Source organism: Elaeis guineensis, chromosome 16, assembly GCF_000442705.2.
Source record: "Elaeis guineensis isolate ETL-2024a chromosome 16, EG11, whole genome shotgun sequence".
Lineage (NCBI taxonomy): Eukaryota > Viridiplantae > Streptophyta > Magnoliopsida > Arecales > Arecaceae > Elaeis > Elaeis guineensis.
This window is the reverse complement of record NC_026008.2, coordinates 28,426,473-28,439,447: the sequence shown is the minus strand read 5'-3', so window position 1 is coordinate 28,439,447 and position 12,975 is coordinate 28,426,473. Positions and strand designations below refer to the sequence as shown.

Sequence of the window (12,975 nt, the reverse complement as noted above, 5' to 3'; positions counted from 1 at the left end):
CGTGAAATCGCGGTGAGCACAGGTCGAGGGGCCGTGGCTTCAAACGGAAAAATCGGAGAAAAACTCCGGCGATCGACAGTGACCGAAGGATCTACACTTAGAGGAGAAGAGGGGGTTCTTATAGAGCTCGTCCTAGGATCTTTTAATGGCCCTAGGACTCCGATTTTTGATTGGAGACGGGGAAGAGGAAGACTCCGATCGGGAGTCTTCTTGCTCTATTTTTTTTTTTTTTTTTTCTCTGGTGGGCTTTGTGAGCTGGTTTTGGGCCCAATTGGGCCGGATTATCACATGTGTTAGCATAGCAGTGCTCTTAATAATTTTTTGATTAACCTCATGATGGCTTTCATTTCAAAAATGTAGAGTTTAATCAATTGTAATTTTTTGAGGAGACAAGTTTACTTGATTGTGAAATTTTTCTCTGCCAATAAATCAAGAGCTGCTACTTTGTTTATTCTGATTACACTGAGTTACTGGCAAAAAGTCAGTAGGCAGATTAATAACCACTGAGTTTAGCATCCCAGGGCCAAACACATCCCAATACTGTGATTGCAAATGTAGACTAGTTGAGGCTACGGATGAATTTTATCCCATCCTCCAATTTGTGGCAGCAATCTCTCTCCCCACTCCACACTCCAGCCACAATTCCAGACAAATGACAGGAGAGAGCCTTGCTTTTGTGTCCCCTCCTAGGCCTCACATTATATGATTGGCAGGACCATTCCCATCTCAGGTTACTGTTATTTGATCAATCTCAGGCCACACTTGTCTTCTTTTTTATGGCTAGAATTTCTGAAACCAGCAACTCATGTTTTACTGAGAAACCTAGACGAACATCTCCAGTCTCTGAAACATGTGAGCCTGACCCCTCCCACTCTACTGTTCCATCTCTGCATGCGGTCATAAGTTGCAGCCCTCCATTTGGGCATTCAAAAGGAGAGTTTTAGAAAGAGAATAGATCATGTAGCTCCTATACATGCCCACTGTTAGGTTGCCCATAGGGAGGCAGCATTTTGGTGGTCATACTTGTATGAATTATTTATGTGGGGATTGTAGAGCCATCTGGAGTTCCAGCACCAATGTGACAAAGGACAGAATATAGGAATGGAGTGTTTGAGAAGGTCTTCATGTCACTGCTTGCTCCTAAGATGGAGAAGTTTACAGCTGGTGGTGGGCAAGGGGAAGAACAAGAGGAGCATGTGGGAATGGGACTATGAGAGCTCTGTGGATGTTTAGAAGAGGGCGATGATGGAGGTCAAGGAAGCAGCAGCAGGAGGTGGTTTGGGAGGTGCTCTTTTCCATGCAGCACACTGGTGCGCCAGCTCAGATTTTTATTGTATTTGTATATATTGGATTGCTAGAACTCACCAACTGCAGTAATAAGAGAAAGCAGAATAGAGTTAAATTCTTGGGGTGACCAAAATTAGATGAATTGTTTCCTTGGTGCCTAGATAATTAATAGAATAGAATATAGCCCACATCACCTTGAATCAGTTTAGATGCCAAATAGATGTTCCAATGAGACTTGCCATTGTTATTTATTCTTTTATTTGTGTGGATGCAGTTTCAGAAATTGTCTCCACCAACCAAATGGGCAGCTGAGTTACAGAGATTGGATGCCTTCAAGCGATTAGGACATACCTAAGTAGTGTTGGATTAATCTTATGGAGAAAATTAGCTCTAAACTTGTGTCATGGAAAGGGAAACTTTTATCCTTGTGAGGAAGAATTATGCTCATTAACGCTGTATTAACAGCCATGTCTTCATACTTAGTGCCTATGCTTAAGTTACCAAGATGGGTTGCTAATAGGATTGATCAAATGAGACATGCTTTTCTATGAAAAGGGAAGGAAAGTATCAGAGAATTCCACTGCTTAGTGAATTGGGATTGTATCTACTGTCACAGGACTGATTTTTATCCAAAATTTTTGTAAGAATACAAGCCTTGTGCCGCAATAGACTGTTGTCTAGTTCAGCCTCTCGGCACTCCCCACCCCATAGAATGCACATATCAAGTGGAACAGGGACAAGATGTTCAAGGCACATAGAGGAAACATTATGCATTTTCTTTATTCCAATTCCCACAGAATTCTGGATACAAGAGATCCGCCTACAGTCTCTCAGATTTTTCCAAAACATACCCACTCTACTTGCTACAAGCCAACAAGTATGGCTTACATAGATGGTGGACAACTTTCCCAAACCGTTGGGAACCATCTTGAAACTGTCTCCCATCTATTGAGAGCCGAACTGCTCCAAGGAGTTGGGAGTTAACTACTGAAAACTCCCTTAACTGCTGCTGTCTGATTTCTAGACAGCAACTATTCAAGACAACCGAAGGCAACCGCCAGCCTACTCAGATTTCCAGCCAACATGCCAATTTTGCATGCCTAAGTCCTCTATCTTGTGTGCCCAAGCATCAGATTGCGCGCCCCTGGTGTGCGCGCCCTGGTGCACACTCAACCAGCAGAAAACCGTCCGCATGCATGCATGCCAGAATGTGCGCCTGACCATCCCGCATCTCCTTGCATGCATGTGCGCTCTGCCATGCGCGCCCTTGCACGCGCCTTGCCATGGCCTTGCCTTGGTGCCGCACACTCCCTGTGGTGCGCGCCCTTGTGCGCCATGCTGGTGCCGCCTTGGCACCCATCCACTGGTGCCATTACTTGGCCTGGCCATCCAAGTATTAGACCATTCTCCGATGCCTTTTCCTATAGAGCTCCAGCTAAGCCCTTGCACACTTGGGACTGGCACGGCAAAGGCATCAGCCTATGCCATCCCAAAATCCAACTAATGGGGCTGTGATAAATCTTTTCCACCCGAAGATCTCGACATCCTCAAAGGGAAGTGTGACAGGTAAGCTTGGATTGCCTCTCCAAACTACCATAATAAAGTCTCCTTTTTCCAACTCGCCTCATTTGCTGGTTCTCTCTTTCATTAGACCAAATACTTGATCCTTTTATTTTTCTTGCTGTGTCTTAGAGTCCGATGGTCAAGAATTTTCTCCACCTCGTTATCAAATTGTTGCCTTATGGTTGGTGGGGCATGTTGCATCTAAATCCTTGAAGGATCTACATCTTCATAAAAGAGCTTTAGATAACTCATATGAAAAGTTGGATGTACCTTTAACTTTTCCGACAGATACAATCGATAAGCGACATTCGCCACCTTCTTCACCACTTCAAAGGGTCAACCATACCTTGAAATCAAACCTCGATGTACCTTTTTGCTGCAATCTTTTTCTACATTTGAGGAGTCAGTTTCAGCATGACTTTATCTCCCATACCGAATTTCAATGGCCTGCGCCCTTTGTCAACGTACTTCTTCATCCTTCTTGCCATTTTATTGAGACTATCTTGTACCTCTTCCAACATTTCTTGCTGATTTCGGACAAACCGATAGACTGCTGGACAGATTCCCATGATTTTCTGCAAGACAACTTCTTGAGGAGTGAGAGGTTGTCATTTAGTCGTCAATTCAAAGGGATTGAACTCTATTATAGAAGATTGATGAAGATTATAGTAAAATTGAGCAGTGTCTAACAGCTTCAGCCAATTTTTTTGGCTGGCTGTTATATAATGCCTGAGATACTCTTCCAACAAAGCATTCACCCTCTTTGTCTGACCATCAGTTTAAGGATGGTTTGCTGTGGAAAACTTCAATTCAAAACCCATCAATTGAAAGAGATAAGTCCAAAATCTTTTCGTGAATCGAGCATCCCTGTCACTGATAATATCTAAAGGCAAACTAAAATGTTTCACTATATTTTGATAGAACAAATTTGCAGCAGTCTCTACTGAACATGCTTCTGGCACTGGGATGAAAACAGCATACTTGGAGAAGCGATCAACCACTACCATAGCAGAAGATATACCCTCAATCTTTGAAAAACTACTGATAAGGTTTATGGATACCAAAATCTATGGCTTTTTTGCAATAGGTTATGATTGTAGCAAACCCGCTTCCTTGTGTCTCTCCACTTTGTCTTGCTGGCACATCAAGATCGAACATAAACCTTAATGTCTTCCTCCATCTTCACCCATACAAATATACGGGATAAGAGAACCATCATGTGCTCCTTTCCTAGATGACCAACCCATTGGGAATCATAGGATTCTCTCATGAGTTGTCTCCTCAGTCCCTTGCCATCAGGGACATACAGCCTATTGCCTTTGCCTATCAATAGGCCATCTTCAATCCAGTATCTCCGGGCCACACCATCCCAGACTTGTTGAAGCAGCTTTTGGTAGTCTTTATCTGATTGAGCCGCCACCCAAATCTTGTCGGTGAAGTCTATTTCAACAGTGAAAATGATAGCAGCCACCTCTACGATGCCTTTTTGACTTAGGGCATTAGCATCCTGATTATGCCTCCTAGGTATATGCTCCCACTCGAGGTCATATTCAGCCAAGAACTCTTGCCATCGGACCTATCTAAGAGATAGTTTTTTCTGCATCAAAAAGAATGTGTTAGCCACATTATCAATTTTCACCATGAATTTTGTACCCAATAGGTAAACCCGCCATGTCCTCAAGCAATGCACCACAGCCAACTTTTCTTTCTCATGGACAGAATACCGCTGTTCCGCCTCCTTTAATTTTCAACTTTCAAGGGCAATCAGATGTCCCTCTTGCACCAACACACCCCTAACAGCCTTGTCGAAGGTATCGGTATGCACCTCAAAAGGCTTCAGAAAATCGAACAATTTTAGCACTGGTTCCGAAAAAATAGTCATTTTCAATCCTTCAAAGGCATGTTGACATTTTCTATCCAAACCCACGACTAATCTTTCTTTAATAAATCTGTCAATGGGGCAGACTTCTTGGAATAGCCAACCACAAATTTGCAGTAATAGTTGGCCAAACCAAGAAAATTCCTCAATTCAGCAACCTTTGTAGGTACTGCTCAATCCAGGATGGCTTGCACCTTCTTTCGATCTATCTTTACTGTGCCATTGCCCACCATATGCCTAAGAATATTGATTTTCTTGCAGTAGAATTCATATTTTTCTTTCTTTACATATAAGCTATTTCCCTCAGTCGATTAAATACCAACTTAAGATGCTTTCAGTGTTCTTTAAAAGAATCACTATATATGACTATATTATCCAAGTAAATTACTACAAACTGATCGATATAATCATAAAAAATATCATTCATTAGTTTGCAGAAAGTTGTAGGTGCATTTGTCAAATCAAACGGCATAATAAGGAACTCGAATGACCCGTACCTTATGATTATAGTGGTCTTAGGTTCATCTCCCTCAACAATTCTCACTTGCCAATAATCTAATCATAAATCCAACTTGGTGAAGTATGCAACTTTGGACAAACGATCAAACAAATCTAAGATTAGGGGCACTGGGTACTTCTTCTTGATTGTGACTTTGTTTAGGCCTCTGTAATCCATACAAAGCCTATGAGAATCATCCTTCTTCTCCTAGAACAACACAGGTGCACTAAATGGGGCTTTGGATGGTTGTTTCTTTTCCGTATCCAGCAATTCACCCAACTGCTTTTTTAATTCAGCCAACTCCTTAGGCGACATTCTGTAGGGAGCTTTGGTAGGAGGTCTTCTGTCAAGCACAAGATCAATCTTGTGGTCCACAGCACGTCGAGGCAGCAACCCTTTTGGCAATTCCGAAGGCATCACATCATCGAATTCTTGCAGAATTTCTGCCACCTCCCTTGGTACCTCTGCTGTCTCCTCTGGGCCCATATTAATGAGGGCAGCAAGGTAGGTTGTTTGGCCCCTTTTCCAGCCACAGGCCAATTGTGTGGTGGAGACCATCTCCACCTTCTATTCACAAACTCCAGTATCAGAAGGAATGCTGCACCCTGTAACAAAACAAAATTTCTTTTCATCATGGATTAGCAATCCGAACAAGTATGGCAATATCACCACTTTGGCAGTGACAAAGAAGTCATTGCTAAGGATCAAGTCAAAGTCATCCAGCAGAACCACCATTAGGTTCATCCGACTGTCCCATCCACCGACGGTCACCTGGATATCAAAGGCCATGCCCCTCACAGCTTGGGCTTAGAAATTGACTGCCTTGATGTGGCTTGGGTGTTTTCCCATACTCAAGCATAGAGTGGTCATAATCCTTTCAGCCATAAAACTGTGAGTGGCACAAGTGTCCACCATGGCTAAAATCTGATGTTCATTGACTCCTATTTGCATGAACATCAGTTTGGGGCATTCCTTAGCTTTTTTCACTCGAATTGTATCAAGTAATTGCAATGGTACAACTCATTGTGTGGCCTCTGAATCAGAATCATCATTACGAGCCCCCTTGGCAATAATAGCATTGATCTTATCCTTGTTGGGATAGTTTCGGGCAAGATGAGGGCCGTTGCAGATGAAGCAGCCAGAATGGGGGTTGGCTTGATCCCTCCTTTGGTGGGAACCCTCCACCTTTGCCTTCCCTTTATCAGCATTCTTACTCTGTCTCTCTCCAATATCTTTGAACTTTGGTTTCTTTTTGTGGCTCTTCTCAGCAAATCTAGATTTGCTTGTTGAAGAACCATTAATGGGTTTGCTGATTCTCAAATCCACCAATCCGTTAGTGGCAGCCAATGCGGTAGGCAAGTCTTTAACACCTTGACATCACAATTCCAATTGCGCCTATAGTTGAAGGCCAAACAAGAAATTAAATAACTCATCTGCCTCTGACATATCCATGATGTCGAGCATAAGAGAGTTGAAATCCTTCATATACTCCCTTATCGAACCGATTTGCCTCAACTCCTTTAGGGAGTCCCTTGCAACCCATGCTGTATTGCAAGGGAGGAATTGATCTTTCAATTCCTGCTTTAACATCTCCCACGCATCGATTCTTGGCCTAACAATATCTTTCATTCTAGTTCTCCACCAGAGTTTGGCATCCCCCTCCAAATACATGCTGGTGATGGAAATCTCCACTTCAGGAGCATGTGCAGCATTAAAATATTGCTCCATGTCTCACAAGAAATTTTTCATATCTTTGGTACTCCGAGTACCATTAAAAGGTTTTGGGTTAGGAACCTTCATCTTGACGGCACCATCTCCTCGTGAGGGGTTCTGCAGAACTGTCTTTAGGCATCTGACATCAAATGTCATCTCCTCCATGCGTTGCTGCGTTGTTGCGAGGGCTTCTTGCAACAAAGCCAATGTGGCCAGTGAGTTCTCAACCCAGGACCACAAAGACTCATCAACATCGATTTGAGGCACCCCAATCATTGCCTCCAACTGGGACAGTCTTTCACGGATAGCTTTCATATTGTTGCCACCTACAGGCATGAGCTTTGGCACTGATATCTAGCCAAAATCCCATCGAAAGAGCTCTGATACCAACTGTCATAGGGCTAATTCTCGTCCAAAATTTTTGTGAGAATACAAGTCTTGTGCGGCACTAGACTGCTATCTAGTTCAGCCTCTTAGCACTCCCCACCCCATAGAATGCACATATCAAGTGGAATAGGGACAAGATGTTCAAGGCACATAGAGGAAACATTATGCATTTCTTTTATTTCAATTTTCACAGAATTCTGGATACAAGAGACCCACCCACAATCTCTTAGATTTTTTCAAAACATACCTACTCTACTTGCTACAAGCTAGCAAGTATGGCTTACATAAGCGGTGGATAACTATTTCCAACTGTTGGGAACCACCTTGGAACCGTCTCCCATCTGTTGAGAGCCCAACTGCTCCAAGAAGTTGGGAGTTAACTACTAAAAACTCCCCCAACTACTGCTGTCTCATTTCTAGATAGCACTTGTTTAAGGCAACTGAAGGCAATCGCCAGCCTACTCAGATTTCCAGCCAGCATACCAATTTTTCACCCCCAAGCCCTCTGTCTTATGCGCCTAAGCACCAGGTTGTGCATCTCTGGTGTGCGCGCCCTGGTGCACACTTGGCCAGCAGAAAACCGCCCGCACACCCACATGTATGTGCGTCAGACTGCACGCCCAGCCATCCCGCATCCCCTTGCATGCATGCGTGCCGTGCCGTGCCGTGCGTGCCCTTGCACGCGCCTTGCCACGGCCCTGCCTTGGTGATGCGCACTCCCTGCGATGCGCACCCTTGTGCGCCATGCTGCTGCCGCCTTGGCACCCGTCCGCTGGTGCCATTACTTGGCCTGGCCACCCGAGCACCAGACCATTCCCCGATGCCTTTTCCTGCAAAGCTCCAGCCAAGCCCTTGCACACCTGGAATTCGCACGGCAAAGGCATCAGCCCGTGCCATCCCAAAATCCAGCTAATGGGGCTATGACATCTACCATGCAAAGGAAGAAGTATGAAAAGGGGGTCTGGGTCCAAGGTATATCAAAAATATGAATCTCGCTTTGTTATCAAAATAGGCTTGGAAGCTAATTAAAGGGTCGGATGCACCTTGAAGGAATCAAATCAAGTGCTTATTATGCTACAATGCATGTTAAAAGATCCTTGGCCAATGTTTCACCTATTTGGTAGGGTATCTGCAAGGAAGTTGAAGCTTTTTGGAATTGTACTTCTTTTAAGTTGGGTAATGGAATTAACATCCGTTTCTGGTAAGACTCTTGGGTTGGATCTGTGCTGTTGTCTGCTATCTTTGAAGAGCTTTGTTGCAGAGTTGTAAAGGTTAATATCTGTTGCACTGATGGCATAGGAGATCTTTGAGATGGAACATAAGATTGCAAAGCCTGCTTTCCCTTCATGAACCAAGATAGCTACAAAATCTGGAGGATCTCGTGTCCCCATTAAACCCTCTAGAATAGCAGACTTATTGGTGTGGAACCTTACACGGAGTGGTAGTTTCACTGTTGACTATTACTATAAGTTCATCAATAACATGGTATTCTTTACCCTTACTGCAAAGCAATATTAAAGACAGCTATCCTACGAAAGACAGCTATGCCAGAGAAAGTTAAAATGTTCCTACGCCTTGCCTTGAAGAATAGACTGCATACGGGAGATGCTTTTGTGAAAGGGTTTGGATGGTCACCTCAGGTTGCCCATTGCATGGGCAAAGTATCTATTCCTCAAATGCCTGTTTACTAGAAGCATTTGGTCATCACTGAACTGATGTTGAAATTGAATGACTAGCCCCCAGACCTTCGTCCTCTTTGGACAACTTGGAGATTAAAGAAAATCAAATTGTTGCCGAGGAGGCTTGTGATCAACTTCTTATGGCAATGCATTGGCAAGTTTGGCACAAATGGAACTCATGAATTTTCCTTGATAGAAAATCTTCAAGAACCATGGACCCTGGTGGGGAAACTTATGCTTGGACAAGTTAAGGTGGACAGCCATCGATCCCTCTCAAGTTCCTTGTCTCCCTTGTTGCAGATCACTCCTTGCTGACTCTTTTGTAACTTTCTTTGTATCTTCCTTTTCATCTTTCGCCTTCCACTGTGACCATCACCATATTTTGTATTAATTCTTCTTACTAATAAAGCTGGTGACAGCGTCTCACTTCCTCCATTTACCTTCAAGAAACAAAGGCAGCTGAATTTAATGCTGCATTTACAGTGCCTTTCTTCCACCTATTGGTTGGTCCATCTGAGGTACTCACTGGCTTATTAAGATTTTTAACTTAGTTATAGATTATAAGTTGTGTTGGCTTATTAAAATTTTTAACGTAGTTATAAATTATAAGTTGTGCCACCTTTATATGATATAAGCCTGCAATTAATTCTTGTTTCAGAATTGAACCAGCTATAAACTGAAAATGTTGTTTTCCACAGTAGATTTTGTCTTCATATGTTAGCCAATACTTGAAGCTTTCTAACAAATGTGAGTATGCCCTGCTTATCTAGTGAATGCTGATATGAGGAATTTATGCTTTACTCTTTGGGGATGGTGCTGATATCAGGAACCTATATTCTACTCTTAGGTGCTTTGGCTGCTTCAGATTCCTTGAGAAGTCCTCCTCCAAACTAAACATATTGTTCTCTCATGCTTATCATTTGGGGAAAATCTGAAAGAATTATATAAATGCACATCTAATACATTACTATTTCCCTTGTTCAAAAATTTGTGTTATTCTCATATTCTAGTTTCCATTTTTCTTTTTTAACAAAAGTCATCTTAAAGACAAACATTAATTACAAGCATGGCAGTCATCTGATCCTCAATAAATTTTTAAAAGAAATTTAATGGCTGTAACCTGATTATATACATATATATATATATATTCAAGTCAAATTTTATTTCATATATATATATTATTTCTTTGCATCTGATTCCACTTGGTAATTACTTACTCTGTGTTTTTTCATGCTTGTTAATTTGCATATATAAAATATCTAATTTTCCTAAAGGATAAGTGTATCACTGAGAAGGGTAAGTACAACAATATACCCATGTATATTCCTGTCACTGATTATAGATTCCGTAGATTGCATTTATGTTTATTGTTATTGCGAGTTCTATAAATTATGTGCGTTATGCAATTTTTATGCTGCTGATAGAGCCCTGCACCCTGTTACTAAGATGTGCACATGTCATCTATCTTGGTCTGGATGCCATATAATTTCTAATATGATACATGCTTGGTGAACCTTTAGTCCATGACGTTTATCTATTTTACCATCATCTGCTTTTATGATGCTGTTAAAGACAAAAAGCATCTCCTGTGTGGATGAACAAGAAAGCGATTTGTTATGCTGATATAAACATCTTTGATATGTTTTATTGAGGGCTGAGCATCTATTGGGTTGTAGAGGTGGAAGTTAAAGGGGGTGAGGCACAGAAGTGGTATTGGATATAGAGAAGTGCAGGGTTGTCACTGTCTCCTTCAGTTGTTTTGAAGATTATTATTCATGAAGAATTAGCCTACATGTAGAATTGTTCTTTATCTTGAGTAAAATCTTATAAATGGATTAAAAATCTGATATTCAAATTTTGTTATCTGATTAAATTTGAGAAAATCAAGCAGATGTTCTAATCTTCCATTTATTCATCTGTACAGCTACTTGGAGAACAGTGGATTTGTTGGAATGTGTGTGAATATGTGCAAGATTTCAAACCAAGATTTCTTTACCAATGAATTTGGACTTCCTGAAACATGAACCCAAGTATGTGAGCCTGCTTCATGACACTTTGTATGTATACAAATACAAGTTTTTCTTCTGCAAATATATATGTTTTTAGGGAGAATTTATGTAGCCTGTTTCTTCATTTGAATAGTCAAATCTATGTGTTGATGAGAAGGAATTATTCAGTTGAATGGAACAACATGAATTTTTTACAGTTGTTTAAACAAATTTTCTCCTCTAAGAAGCCATCAAAGGATACAAGGGTTGGTCTCCTTATTTTCCGATATCTGAAGTTTCTCTGCAAGAATATTAGATGTTCAATTAACTTAACAGACAGTAAGATAGACAGATAGACACAGAGAGAAGCAAAGTTGTCACAGCTGAAAGAAGAATATGCAAAATTTTGATAGCAGACATAGCAATCGGTGGTCCCATAACCTACAAAAGAATATTTGTATGCCATCATTTGACAGACTATGGGTAATCCACAAGCGAAGGTCAAGCGCCTGAAATCAAGAATAAGTAAGACAGGAGATCATGTTAGTCAGTTAGAGGCATATCCTTGTCCTAAGTTGACCTTTCCAGCAAACTTGTTTCTCCTGTAGTCTCAGTTCAACACTCGCTGAAACATAAGGCTGAATATTATCAAAAATATGCATCTTAAAATGCAAGTTCTATTTTTGGGGAACGCTTTAATATCATTTTTGGTCCTGGACGTACTTGCCAGACCTCACAACACTAATAACATAAAATCTTGAAAAGAAAGTCTCTAGTTAACATTATTTCACTACGATTAAGTTCTCAGATCCAATCATGTGTTTGTGGGTCTTTATCATCTCGGATTAACCTTTACCATTATTTCTACAATGATTCATGGTTGTGAAATCTTATGCAGTCATGTGCAGTAATTTCAAAAAATTCTGCATCACTTACCCTTGTGATCTTTTAATTAATAAACATTTGAATTTTATCCAGATTTTGAGGATATGAGTTGTGAGATAGTGTATGGTCAAGTACCACCTCCTTTTGAAGAGGACCACCTTTCAAAGCAGCCTTGGCACACTGATGTGTGTGTCTTAAAGATTTGTGATAAATTAAACAGTAATATTTTCCTCCTGCACTTCCTAACCATGAGTTTTTCCACAGCTTCTATGGCCAACCCCAGCTCCACTGTTTGTCCTAAACTTGAAAAAGACTAGGCACCAACTACAACTTCTGAGACCCAAAGCATTGTATCATGCCTTCTACAGGGTTGTTGACGGTGGCTTTTGTTTTGTCATAGCTGGTAAACAGTCCTGCATCCTTCAGTTGCTTGGAAAAGCTCCGATCTGAAGGAATTATTTAGCTCCTGTGTGCACTGCAACACAAAGTGTATATGTTCATAGTCTACTTCAGTTAAAATTTTGTCTTTACTAATTACTCTTGTATTGATGCTTCTAATTATGATGTGAAGTGAGTACAGGATTTTCTAAGATGAATAACATCAAAGGAACACAATGGATTTCATTTCACATTTCGATGATACGAATGCCAGGTCTACAAAAAAGTTCATTCTCAACCTCAGAGGTGGTCACAAAAAGAATTGTGTATTTCCCAAGACTGGTAATGGCTAGCAGACTCCATAAAGAAGATCTTTTCTGAACTGCTTCATTCTCGACCGGACTACTTCATAACAGATTTTGGTGCCGCTACCCATGCTGTTGATACCAAGTTGGAATAAGCTGGAATCTGCTTCTCCGAGCTGGTGCTGCTCCACCGTACTTCTTTTTGCAATACAGAAAATCCATTAAAAGGCCAAAGGAAAGCTTACCTTACATGCATGACATTACCATCAGTACATCCAGTCTTAAGAACAAAATACATTGGTGGGTTCAAAACCTTCCTCTAACATGTATTATTTATTATTTACAAATAAAAAGTTTATTATTTATCTTCCCATATTCTCTCTTTTTGTTAATAAATGCGTACAAGCATGTG

General features: G+C 41.2%; 1 long non-coding RNA gene across 5 annotated transcripts; it reads left to right on the top strand.

The window, feature by feature from the left end:
- The first annotated feature begins 624 nt into the window (after positions 1–624).
- LOC105059391 (uncharacterized) lies at positions 625–12,936 on the top strand. 5 transcript variants are annotated; one of them, XR_012137371.1, is made up of 5 exons: positions 625–1,310; positions 1,562–9,525; positions 10,932–11,037; positions 11,974–12,065; positions 12,145–12,936. It is a non-coding gene; the product is annotated as an uncharacterized lncRNA (long non-coding RNA). The 5 variants fall into 5 exon arrangements; XR_012137373.1 differs by lacking the exon at positions 11,974–12,065 and having other exon boundaries at positions 626–1,310; positions 12,145–12,369; positions 12,452–12,936; XR_012137370.1 differs by having other exon boundaries at positions 11,974–12,936.
- The last annotated feature ends 39 nt before the right edge of the window (positions 12,937–12,975 follow it).